General features: G+C 39.5%; 1 pseudogene; it reads right to left on the reverse strand.

Moving 5' to 3' along the window:
• Positions 1-10891: 10891 nt before the first annotated feature.
• On the reverse strand, positions 10892-11808 carry LOC124991412 (transcription factor JunD-like; annotated as a pseudogene).
• Positions 11809-12059: the final 251 nt, after the last annotated feature.

Raw genomic sequence — 12059 nt, forward strand, 5'->3', positions numbered from 1 at the left:
AGGAGTAGTTTCACGTTTTATCATCATATTTGTACTTTTCTTATGTGCCATTTTAAGGCAAGATTAATTTAATTTTTGGCCTCCAAAAATTTGAGATATATTGTGTTAAGGTATAGAAATGTAAGAATGAATGAGGCAGGCTCTTTCCACAGGATGATCCAACATGGCGGACTAGAGGGTGACTGCATCTCCAGTCGCTCCAGAACCCAGGAGTTAAGAAGGGGAGGCATTGAGAGTCTCGGACTAAAATAGAGCCACGGGTGAGTCTGCCCACTGGGTAAAGCTCGGCCCGGGTGGCAGGCCCAGATAGAGGTGGCTTATCGGAGCAGGGCAGGGCAGCTAGAGTCTTCCACAGGCAGCCCTGCGCACTCCAGGCGGTGGGCCCCGCCCACACAGCCAGCTTCTCCAGGTTCTCCGAGTGGGCCCCCTAGTGAGAGCCTTTCTGATCAGAACAAGCTCCAAATCCCGGAGCCAGCTCGGCATGCTCTGGCCCACAAGCGGCTTCAGGGACCAGGACAGGGCAGCCAGAGACTTCCCCAAGCAGCCCGGCCCCCTGCGGTGGGAGGCGCCTTTCAGGGTAGCTTCTGGGAGCAGACCGCCCAGTGAGAGCCTTTCTACACAGAGCCAGCCACAAGTCCCCGAGCCAACCTAGAGCTTCGATCCCCAAGCAGCCTCTGGGATCAGGGCAGGGCAGCCAGAGACTTCTCAGGCGGCTCTGCCCACTCCGGCCGCAGGCTCTTTCCATGGGGCGACCTAAGTTGGCGGCCTAGAGGGTGACTGCATCTCCAGTCGCTCCAGAACCCAGGGCTCAAGAAGGGGAGGCATTGAGAGACTTGGACAAAAATAGAGTCACGGGGTAAGTCTCCCCCATTGGGCAAATTTGGCCTGGGCAGCAGGCACAGATAGGGGTGGCTTATCAGAGCAGGGCAGGGCAGCTAGAGTCTTCCCCAGGTAGCCTTCCACACTCCGGCGGTGGGCTCCTCCCACACGGCCAGCTGCCCAGTGCAGGCCCCCAGTGAGAGCTTTTCCGCACAGAGCCAGCTCCAAGCCCTGGAACCAGTAGGGGACTAGGGGCAGCTTTCTTCGGAAGCACTGCATTATCAAGTTCCTCCAAGACTTCAGGCTACTGAAGGCTGGGAGGTGATACACTGGAAATCTACCGGGACACTATAAGCCAATAGAGGAAATCTGCAATATCTCAGGGTCCCACTGACAGCTGACCAATATGAGAAAACAAGGGAAGAAAATGTCCCAAACGAACCCAGATACTATATCAATAAAACCCAATGACAGCACAGCAGAAGAAATGTCAGAAAGGGAGTTCAGAATGTACACAATTAAAACAATCAGGGAAGCAAATGAGGAGATGAAAGAGCAAATGCAGGCATTGAAGGAGGAGATGAAAGAGCAAATGCAGGCATTAAATGATCGCACCAATCAACAGTTAAAAGACCAAATACGGGAAGCAAGAGATCATTTCAATAAAGAGTTAGAGATACTGAAAAAAAAAAAAAACTGAAATCCTTGAAATGAAGGAAACAATAAACCAAGTTAAAAACTCCACAGAAAGCATAACCAATAGGATAGAACACCTGAAAGACAGAACCTCAGACATTGAAGACAAATTATTTAATCTTGAAAACAAAGTTGGCCAAACAGAGAAGATGGTAAGAAATCATGAACAGAAACTACAAGAATTATGGGATATTACGAAAAGGCCAAATTTAAGAATTATTGGGATTGAGGAACGCTTAGAGAAACAAACCAAAGGAATGAACAATCTATTCAATGAAATAATATCAGAAAATTCCCCAAATCTGAAGAATGAAATGGAAAACCAAGTACAAGAGGCTTATAGGACTCCAAATATACAAAATTACAACAGACCCACACCAAGGCACATTATTATGAAAATACCTAACATACAAAATAAAGACAGAATTTTAAAGGCTGCGTGAGAAAAGAATCAAATTACATTCAGAGGGAAACCAATAAGAATATCAGCAGATTTTTCAATTCAGACCCTAAAAGCTAGAAGGGCCTGGAACAACATTTACCAAGCCCTGAAAGAAAACGGATGCCAACCAAGAATCTTATACCCAGCAAAACTTACCTTCAAATTTGATGATGAAATAAGATCCTTCCATGATAAATAAAAGCTAAAGGAATTTACAAAAAGAAAGACAGCATTACAGAACATTCTCAGCAAAATATTCCATGAGGAAGAGATGAAAAACAATGATGCAAATCAGCAAGAGAGGCGCTAGCCTAAAAGAAAAGCCAAATAAAGGAGAAACCAAATCATGTCAAAAAACAAATATGAGTCAAATGACTGGGAATACAAATCATATCACAATAATAACCCTGAATGTTAATGGCCTGAACTCATCAATCAAAAGACATAGACTGGCAGATTGGATTAAAAAGAAAAATCCAACAATATGCTGCCTGCAAGAGACTCATCTCATAGAAAGAGACACCCATAGACTAAAGGTGAAAGGATGGGGAAAAACATACCATGCACACGGACACAGCAAAAAGCTGGAGTATCCATCCTCATTTCAGATAATGTGGACTTCAAACCAAAACTAGTCAGAAGGGATAAAGAAGGACATTACATGCTGCTTAAGGGAAGCATAAATCAGCAAGACATAACAATCATAAATATCTATGCCCCAAACATTGTCTCATCCACGTACATCAAACAAATCCTTCTCAATTCCAGAAATCAAATAGACCACAACACAATAATACTAGGCGATTTTAACACACCTCTCTCACCACTGGATAGATCTTCCAAACAAAAATTGAATAAAGAAACCATAGATCTCAATAACACAATCAACAATTTAGACTTAACCAACATATATAGAATATAACACCCAACAAAGAACAAATACACTTTCTTCTCAGCAGTACATGGATCCTTCTCTGAAATAGACCATGTTTTATGCCACAAAGCTACTGTTAGCAAATACAAGAAGATAGAGATACTACCTTGTACTCTATCAGATCATAATGGATTGAAATGAGAAATAAATGACAGAATGAAAAACAGAAACTTCTCCAATACCTGGAGATTAAATAATACACTATTATATGATGAATGGATAACAGAAGACATCAGGAGGGAAATAAAAAAATTCTTAGAAGTAAACGAGAACAAAGACGCATCAAATCAAAATCTTTGGGACGCTATGAAAGCAGTACTTAGAGGAAGATTTATTTCATGGGGCGCATTCAAAAAAAGAAGTAGAAATCAACAAATGACTTAACACTACAGCTCAAAGCTCTAGGAAAAGAAGAGCAGACCAATACCAAAAGTAGTAGAAGACAGGAAATAGTTAAACTCAGAGCTGAAATCAATGAAATTGAAACAAAAGAAACAATTGGAAAAATTAACAAAATAAAGTTGGTTCTTTGAAAAAATAAACAAAATTGATAAACCCTTAGCCACGCAAACAAAGAGAAAGAGGGAGAAAACTCAAATTACTAAAATTCGGAATGAACAAGGAATCATCACAACAGACACGAGTGAAATACAAAACATAATTAGAAGCTATTTTGAAAATCTATACTCCAACAAACAGAAAACCTCGAAGACATCAACAAGTTTCTAGAGACATATGAATTACCTAAACTGAACGAGGAGGACATACACAACTTAAATAAACCAATTTCAAGCAATGAAATAGAAGAGGTCATCAAAAGCCTACCAACAAAGAAAAGTCCGGGACCAGATGGGTTCTCAGTCGAGTTCTACAAAATCTTTAAAGAAGAGCTCATTCCAATACTCCTCAAACTATTCCATGAAATAGAAGAGGAGGGAACCCTCCCAAACTCGTTCTATGAAGCCAATATCACCCTGATACCTAAACCAGACAGAGGCACATCTACGAAAGAAAATTTCAGACCAATATCCTTAATGAACATTGACGCAAAAATTCTCAACAAAATTTTAGCAAATCGCATACAAATATATATTAAAAAGATAGTGCACCACGATCAAGTGGGTTTTATCCCAGGGATGCAAGGTTGGTTCAACATTCGGAAATCAATAAATGTCATTCACCATATCAACAGACTTAAAGTCAAGAATCACATGATTATTTCAATAGATGCAGAAAAAGCATTCGATAAAATACAGCACCCCTTCATGCTCAAAACACTAGAAAAAATTGGGGTAGTGGGAACATTCCTTAACATTATAAAGGCAATCTACGCTAAGCCCATGGCTAATATCATTCTAAATGGTGAAAAACTGAAAGTGTTCCCCCTAAAAACTGGAACAAGGCAGGGATGCCCTCTTTCACCACTTCTATTCAACATCGTCCTTGAGACTCTAGCCAGAGCAATTAGACAGACCAAAGAAATTAAAGGGATACGAATTGGAAAAGGAGAACTCAAACTAACCCTGTTCGCTGATGACATGATTATATATTTAGAGGAACCTGGAAATTCCACCAGAAAACTTTTAGAACTCATAAGTGAATTCAGTAAAGTAGCAGATTACAAGATCAATGCTCATAAATCCAATGCATTTTTATACATAAGTGATGAATCTTCAGAAAGAGAAATTAGGAAAACTACCCCATTCACAATAGCATTGATAAAAATAAAATACTTGGGAATCAATCTCACAAAAGAGGTGAAAGACCTCTACAGTGAGAACTACAGAACATTAAAGAAAGAAATTAAAGAAAACCTTAGAAGATGGAAAGATCTCCCATGTTCCTGGATAGGCAGAATTAATATTGTCAAAATGGCCATACTACCTAAAGTGCTATACAGATTCAATGCAATTCCAATTAAAATCCCAATGATATACCTTGCAGAAATAGATCAAGCAATTATGAAATTCATCTGGAAGAATAAAAAACCTAGAATAGCTAAAGCAATCCTCAGTAGCAAGAGTGAAGCAGGGAGTATCGCAATACCAGAACTTCAACTCTACTACAAAGCAATAGTAACAAAAACGGCATGGTATTGGTACCAAAATAGACAGGTAGATCAATGGTACAGAATAGAGGACATGGACACAAACCCAAATAAATACAATTTTCTCATACTAGACAAAAGGTCCAAAAATATGCAATGGAGGAAAGATAGTCTCTTCAACAAATGGTGCTGGGAAAACTGGAAAACCATATGCAACAGAATGAAATTAAACCCCTATCTCTCACCCTACACAAAACTCAACTCAAAATGGATCAAGGACCTCGAAATCAGACCAGAGACCCTGCATCTTATAGAAGAAAAAGTAGGTCCAAATCTTCAACTTGTTGGCTTAGGATCAGACTTCCTCAACAGGACTCCCATAGCACAAGAAATAAAAGCAAGAATCAACAACTGGGATAGATTCAAACTAAAAAGCTTTCTCTCAGCAAAGGAAACTATCTGAAATGTGAAGAGAGAGCCTTCAGTGGGAGAATATCTTTGCCACTCATACTTCAGATAGAGCGCTAATTTCCAGAATCTATAAAGAACTCAAAAAACTCTACACGAAGAATACAAATAATCCAATCAACAAATGGACTAAGGAAATGAACAGAAACTTCACAGAAGAAGATGTACAAGCAATCAACAGATATATGAAAAAATGTTCAACATCTCTAGTAATAAGGGAAATGCAAATCAAAACTACCCTAAGATTTCATCTCACCCCAATTAGAATGGCGATTATCAAGAATACAAGCAACCATAGGTGTTGGCGAGGATGTGGTGAAAAAGGAACACTCATACATTGCTGGTGGGGTTGCAAATTAGTGCAGCCACTCTGGAAAGCAGTATGGAGATTCCTCAGAAAGCTTGGAATGGAACCACCATTTGATCCAGCTATCCCACTCCTTGGCCTATACCCAAAGACTTAAAATCAGCATACTACAGAGATACAGCCACATCAATGTTCACTGCTGCTCAATTCACCATAGCCAGATTGTGGAACCAACCTAGATGTCCTTCAGTTGATGAATGGATAAAGAAACTGTGGCATATATATACAATGGAATATTACTCAGCAATGAAGAATGATAAAATTATGGCATTTGCAGGTAAATGGATGAAATTGGAGAATATCATGCTAAGTGAGATAAGCCAATCTCAAAAAACTAAAGGATGAATGATCTCGCTGATAAGCGAATGAGGACATATAATGGGGGGTGGGAGGGGTTAGCATTAGGGTTAGGGTTAGGTTTAGGGTTAGGGATAAGGAGTGTGGTAAGATTGAAGGAAATGAAGGACTGTATAGAGGGAATAGAGGGGTGGGAGTTGTGGGGGGGAAGGGAAAAAATAATGAATCAAACATCATTGCCCTATGTAAACGTATGATTACACAAATGGTTTGCCTTGACTCCATGTACAAATAGAGAAACAACATGAATCCCATTTGTATACAATAATAATAATAAAAAAGAATGAATGAAACTGTTTCTTTAAAGGAGATATGTTCCAGTGAGAGACACTGACATCTCCTAAGAAATTAGAACCTGAAAGATCAACTGTAACTCTTGCCAATAAATTCTATGAAATAAAGAAGAAAGTTATCCCCCCAAAATGAAGGGAGTACCCCTCACTCTTTTCATTAAAAATTCTTTGTCAAGTGGGAAATCTATATCTACTATATTTTCCCCTAACAAAATATGCAAGCAACTTTCTCTAGGAAAAATCTTTCAGATACTTGGGTTCCAAGAAAGTGCATCTCCATCAGGTCTGTTTTGTATATTCACAAATATGGTACTTCTGCCAGACATCAAACTGGTTTAATTAAATAATCTCCTGCTGATATTGACAGTAAGGAAATTTTCCACTGAATTACAGGTGAATAAAAACAAATAAACAACAGACCAAGACCAAATGGAACAAAATCTTTCTGTCCAGTGTTTTCTGTAAAAATGTGTCATACTTCTCCTGAGACTGTTCTTGGGATCTTGTTTTAAAATGTCTACATTAATTGCAAATATTGCAGGAGTAAGGGTAGCAATTTATTCCAAAATTATGCAACCTACAATAGAGATGATTTGAAATCTATAGTTTTACTGCCTATAAAAAGTGACATTTATTATGTAGGAATGAGAAAACAAGTCAATAATTAGTTGAGTCACTTATCTTTATCAAATTCCTATTCTTCACATAGTACCTGCCAATAAAGATGAGACTTTTTACCATTGTGTGGAAACAAGTTGTGTCATAAAATATGAAAAATTTCTGTATGGAAACTTGACTCTCCCTGGCTTTCACATACAGATTTCATCTATGTTTTCCTGCCAGCAGAATGTGTATTTACTTCATAAATAAAGATTTTGTTGTTGTTTATTTATTCCATAATTTTTTTCTCATTAAGTACAGCACCCCATTCTTAACAGGTCAATTGCTTAAAAGCTGGTATTCAAAAGCAGGATATGTACAAAAAATAAAAGACAGATTTGGCTTTTCTGACCTTAAAGAAGCGAAACTCAACAAAATGTCTGAAAGTTGTTCTTGATTTAATCAGGTTTCATCATCTAAGAATGACAAATCATAAAAATAAAATAAAATGCTTGTTTCCCTTACAAATTAAAGTTTTCTTCAAATGACTTCAAAGTACTTGCTCCTTGCCTCATGAAATGAACATTTTGAACCATGGAATAGAGAAATCATTTTTTCTTCCCAGCAGAGAAAGTCATTTTACTTTGCTACAAATGGTTGGACTATGACAAATATCTTTCTACTTTGCTTTATGGTAAAGATTTTTAAATTAAATGCTTAGTCAAAGGTCTTAAATTACATTGTTGAAAAGTTTTTGAAATTTATGCAGTCATCCATATTGACTTTACAGTCTGAATTTTTAAATATATTTAAAATTATGCTCTAATGTAGCTAATAATTAATTCCACAATGGATACAATCATCTGTTTCTACAGATGGCTTATCTAGTCATGTGTTTTGGTATCTCCTCATTACCATCAAGAAGCCATATATTTAATGTTTGAAAATTAGAAAAATCTTCCCATTTCACTAATGTCAGGCACTGTCATTGACCTATAGCATGACTGACCTGTGACAGACAGGAACATATGTGCATAGTCATCACAAACTGTAACCCTAACCATAGAATTGTTTGTAAGTGGCTTATAGGTCTTGAAAAATAAATATCCATGTAATAAAGGAAACTTAATCTTCAGTCATTACCTTTATAATAACTATGATAGAATCTCAGCTCTTTCACATCTTTTATCCACAAGTCAACAAGTCTAAGTGTCTTTTTTGAGTAATAATGACTCTAAATTTTAAATTTGATTTTTAAGTTTTAAAAAGTATATATCTATATCTATCTATATATATATTGCAAAGTTTGTTCCAAATGAAAGGAATTAGTAGTATAAGAAAAATGCACTGCAGAATATTTTTGTTAACCAAATCTTGTTATTTTTCTCCTCCCTTTTTACACTTCAAAATATAAACATTAAGGAAATCTTTGGAAAATTAAAAGTTCCACCTTAAAAAGGCAATATCATAAGGGCTGAGGCTGAAGCTCTGTGGTAGAGCGCTTGCCTAGCACACATGAAATACCGGGTTCAGTCGTCAGCACCACATAAAAATAAATAAATGAAATAAGGTACTGTGTCCATCTACAACTACAATTTTTTTAAAGAAAGATAATATCATAGATCTTGGGAGAGTAAGATCAAGTATAACATGTATGAGATATGCTTTCCAAAGATCTGCCTGCATACTGATTTATTTGAAAAATAGGGTCCAATCAAATGCTATGTTATGCAATTTATAATTATGCAACAAATTATGATTCCTTCAGTTCTTTTTTGTGTGTTCTGTTTTCCTTTGAGGTACTTTTTATTTTATTCTTGGAACCTGTTACTTTGTTTGATGTACTTTTTCAAGAAAAGAATAAATATCTAGATGTAGGATAGTTCATATCATTAATAATTCAGCTTATTACTCATTAATTATATTGGATACCAATTTCACAAAGAAGATTTATTTGTTAATATGATGAGTAAATTTCCTAGAGTATTTGTGCAAAATGATGGGATAGTTGAATCACAATTGGTACAAGTGGTCAATTAGCAGTGACTTACTAGGAGGTCAAAGCGGCCACCTCCAAGTTTAAAGTTGTTGATGAGCTTAGAATATTTAAAAAAAAAAAGATTGCCCTGATTTTGATGGCTTCAATTATTTCACATCTTGGGCATTTTCTGCACAAAGGAAAAATATGTATAAATTCATAACAAGCATTTTATCTTTATTTGAAACACACATTGCTCAATGTTAATTTTAATAATCATGTCTAAAATTTAAAGATTATTTTTAATGTAAGAAGTCGTTCATATAATGAAAGGGGTGACTAAATGGAAAGATTTGGGATGATTCTCTGGTTCAACAATTTAAATATTATAAAACCATCATAGATAGCTGTAATATTTAAATTCACTTATTATAACACTACTGCCAAAAATAAATAAAAGTGTCATTAACTCATATATAAAAATTGAGATAGAGAACTATGATTAATCATGCCATTGTTCATGGCTTTCACACAGTTTACTAATATTCAGTTATTTATTTGTTCTTGATGTAACATAGAGCATGATTTTCTGAAATTAAATGCTTTCTTAAAATCATTGTTCTGTTTACATTTTCTTTCTCCTGTTTATTGTGTTCTGGCATCCATATTTAATTGTCAGTCATTTATTTCATACTTTATCAACTATGTGTTTAAAGTCCACTCTCAGTTATACTGGAATTAGTGAGGATGTGATTAATAGTCCTGTTAACTGATGTTCTTTGCCTTTTCTCCTTACCCAGTATTGGCTGCCTCTGACATGTCTGTTCCACACAGAAAATTGTGATCAAAGCTAAAGCTGAACTTACCTAGCAGTTGACTATTTGGGAGACTATATGCATATTAAACAGACTAGTGCTATATTTTACAAATCATGTTCTACCAGCACAGCAGGATCCAATTAACTGAACAGACTGCTACCTTTGTGTTAAGCTTTTTTAACATATCAAGTTTAGTATTTACAATAATTAAAAATTCTAATGGTAGAATCACCATCACATATGTATATAATAATTTAGATTATAAAAATAGTCCTCTACAGTTACCTCAATAGAATATTCAAAATTTTTTTCAAATAATCAGTATTCTGTAAATTAGTCTTGTTATTACTGACTACACAAATTAATTCTGTCATTTTCCTTTGGGAGGTGCTAAGGAAGGATTACAAACAGGAATGCGGACTCGGAGCAAAACAAAAACCAAACAAGAAGTGCAGGGTGTCCAAGGACTGAGGGGAGTAGTGAGAGGAAGGAAAGAGTCCTATTTTTCCCCCTTCTTCCCAGTTCTTTAAAAAACCAACACAAGAAAGCACACACGCACACACACCATTTGTTTGTTCCCAAGTAGAAACATAAATAGGGCAGAATTGAACACTCTGTTCTTCTCTCTTCCAAAGGCAAACAACAACAACAAAAAGAAGTAAAAGAGAAGGCAGGCTGGAAGCTGCCCCAGGGAGCCAGCCCCCTTTGGCTGCGGTGTGTAGGAAGGGGCTGCAGTGTACCAAAGGGCGACAGTGTACGAAAGGGCGACCGAAGCGCGCGGATTTGGCAACACAGGGCGGCTGCGCGCCTGGGACACAAGCAGCGAGAGGATGGGGGTGTCACGCGCTCAGGAGCAGGGGGTTCAGCTTGTGGAAGTCTAGGGCGCCCTCTCCGAGTTCTGGGCACCCTCGGGGATATCCCTGGAGACCGTCCTCTCCAAATCTTGGGCACCCTCGGAGAGGGGTTCGCCACTGCCGCACCCTTTCCAAGTCTCGGGCGCCCACGGCCGCCCCTCCCCCCACGAGCCCACCTCTGGAGGAGGGGAGCCACTCATGAGTCCCCATGATCAGGCTCAGTACGCGGGCACCTGGTGCTGGGCAGCAGCAGGCAGCCGCAGGTGACGTGGCTGAGGACTTTTCTGCTTGAGCTTCGCCACCTGCTCGCGCAGGATTGCAGGTTTGAGGGGGACACCAACTCCCGTATTCTGGCTCTTGAATTTCCTCACTTTCTCCTCCAGGCGCCAGATGCGCTCCAGCACTTGGGAGGCGAGGATTGGGTTGCCGCAGTCCCTTGCTCTCCGCTTTGATACGTTCCTGCGTACTCATGTTGATGGGCGACAGCCCGGGCTCTCCCAGAATCTTGGTACGCACGTAGGGCACCGTCTGTGGTTCTTCCTTCAGCGTAGCCAGGCGCGGGTGTTGCGGGGCGGCGGCGGCGGTGGAAAGGGAACGGGCTCGGAGGCTAAAGCAACTTTTGCAGCACCCCCAGCATCGCTGGCACCAGCCGCATAGCTGCTTCGGTTCGTGTAGACCTGCGCCAGGGCGAGCTCGCCTGGGGTGCGGCGCCCACTGCTATGCCAAGAGACCCTTGCGGGGTCGAACCCGTCCCACACTGGTTCTGCTCGTACAAGTCCTCCAGGACTTTGACAAAGCCCTCGGGGAACTCCTTTTCCTCGCTGGCCGCCACCTTGGTGTAGAGGAACTGCGTGCTTGTAGGCGTGGTGATGACCAGCCCGTTGGACTAGATGATGCGCTTGCGCCCAGGAGAGGAGAGCCCCAGGTCGGGCAGCGAGAGCAGGTCATTGGGGGACGTCGCGCTTGAGGTGCCCTCTGTGCGCAAGAGGGGCTGAGATGGCGCCGCTGCCACCTACTGGGTCAGTGCATCCTTGTTTCTGTCCTCAGACTCCCACACCAACAGGAGACCCTGCACCTGTGCTAGCCAAGTCCCCTGCGCCCGCCCTTTCCTGGCGGCGCCTCCTCTATTACTCATTTTCTAATGGCAGAGTGCAGAGATGTTTCTTAAACTCAGTCAAATTCAAGTCGAATTTGGAAGAAAGCAAAAATTTTAGTAAGATGTCACTATTCACTATTTAGGGAGGTGCATGTGTTGATAGAAGGTGTGTAAGTTAGTTCAGACAAAGAAGAACTTTCCTGATCCTCCTATGACTCAGTAGAGATCCTTATGCAAAGACCAAGTCTTATTGGCAATTGGTGCTGCCCTGTTTTGTAACGTTCATCGAT

The sequence above is a fragment of the Sciurus carolinensis genome, chromosome 8 (genome assembly GCF_902686445.1).
Source record: "Sciurus carolinensis chromosome 8, mSciCar1.2, whole genome shotgun sequence".
Lineage (NCBI taxonomy): Eukaryota > Metazoa > Chordata > Mammalia > Rodentia > Sciuridae > Sciurus > Sciurus carolinensis.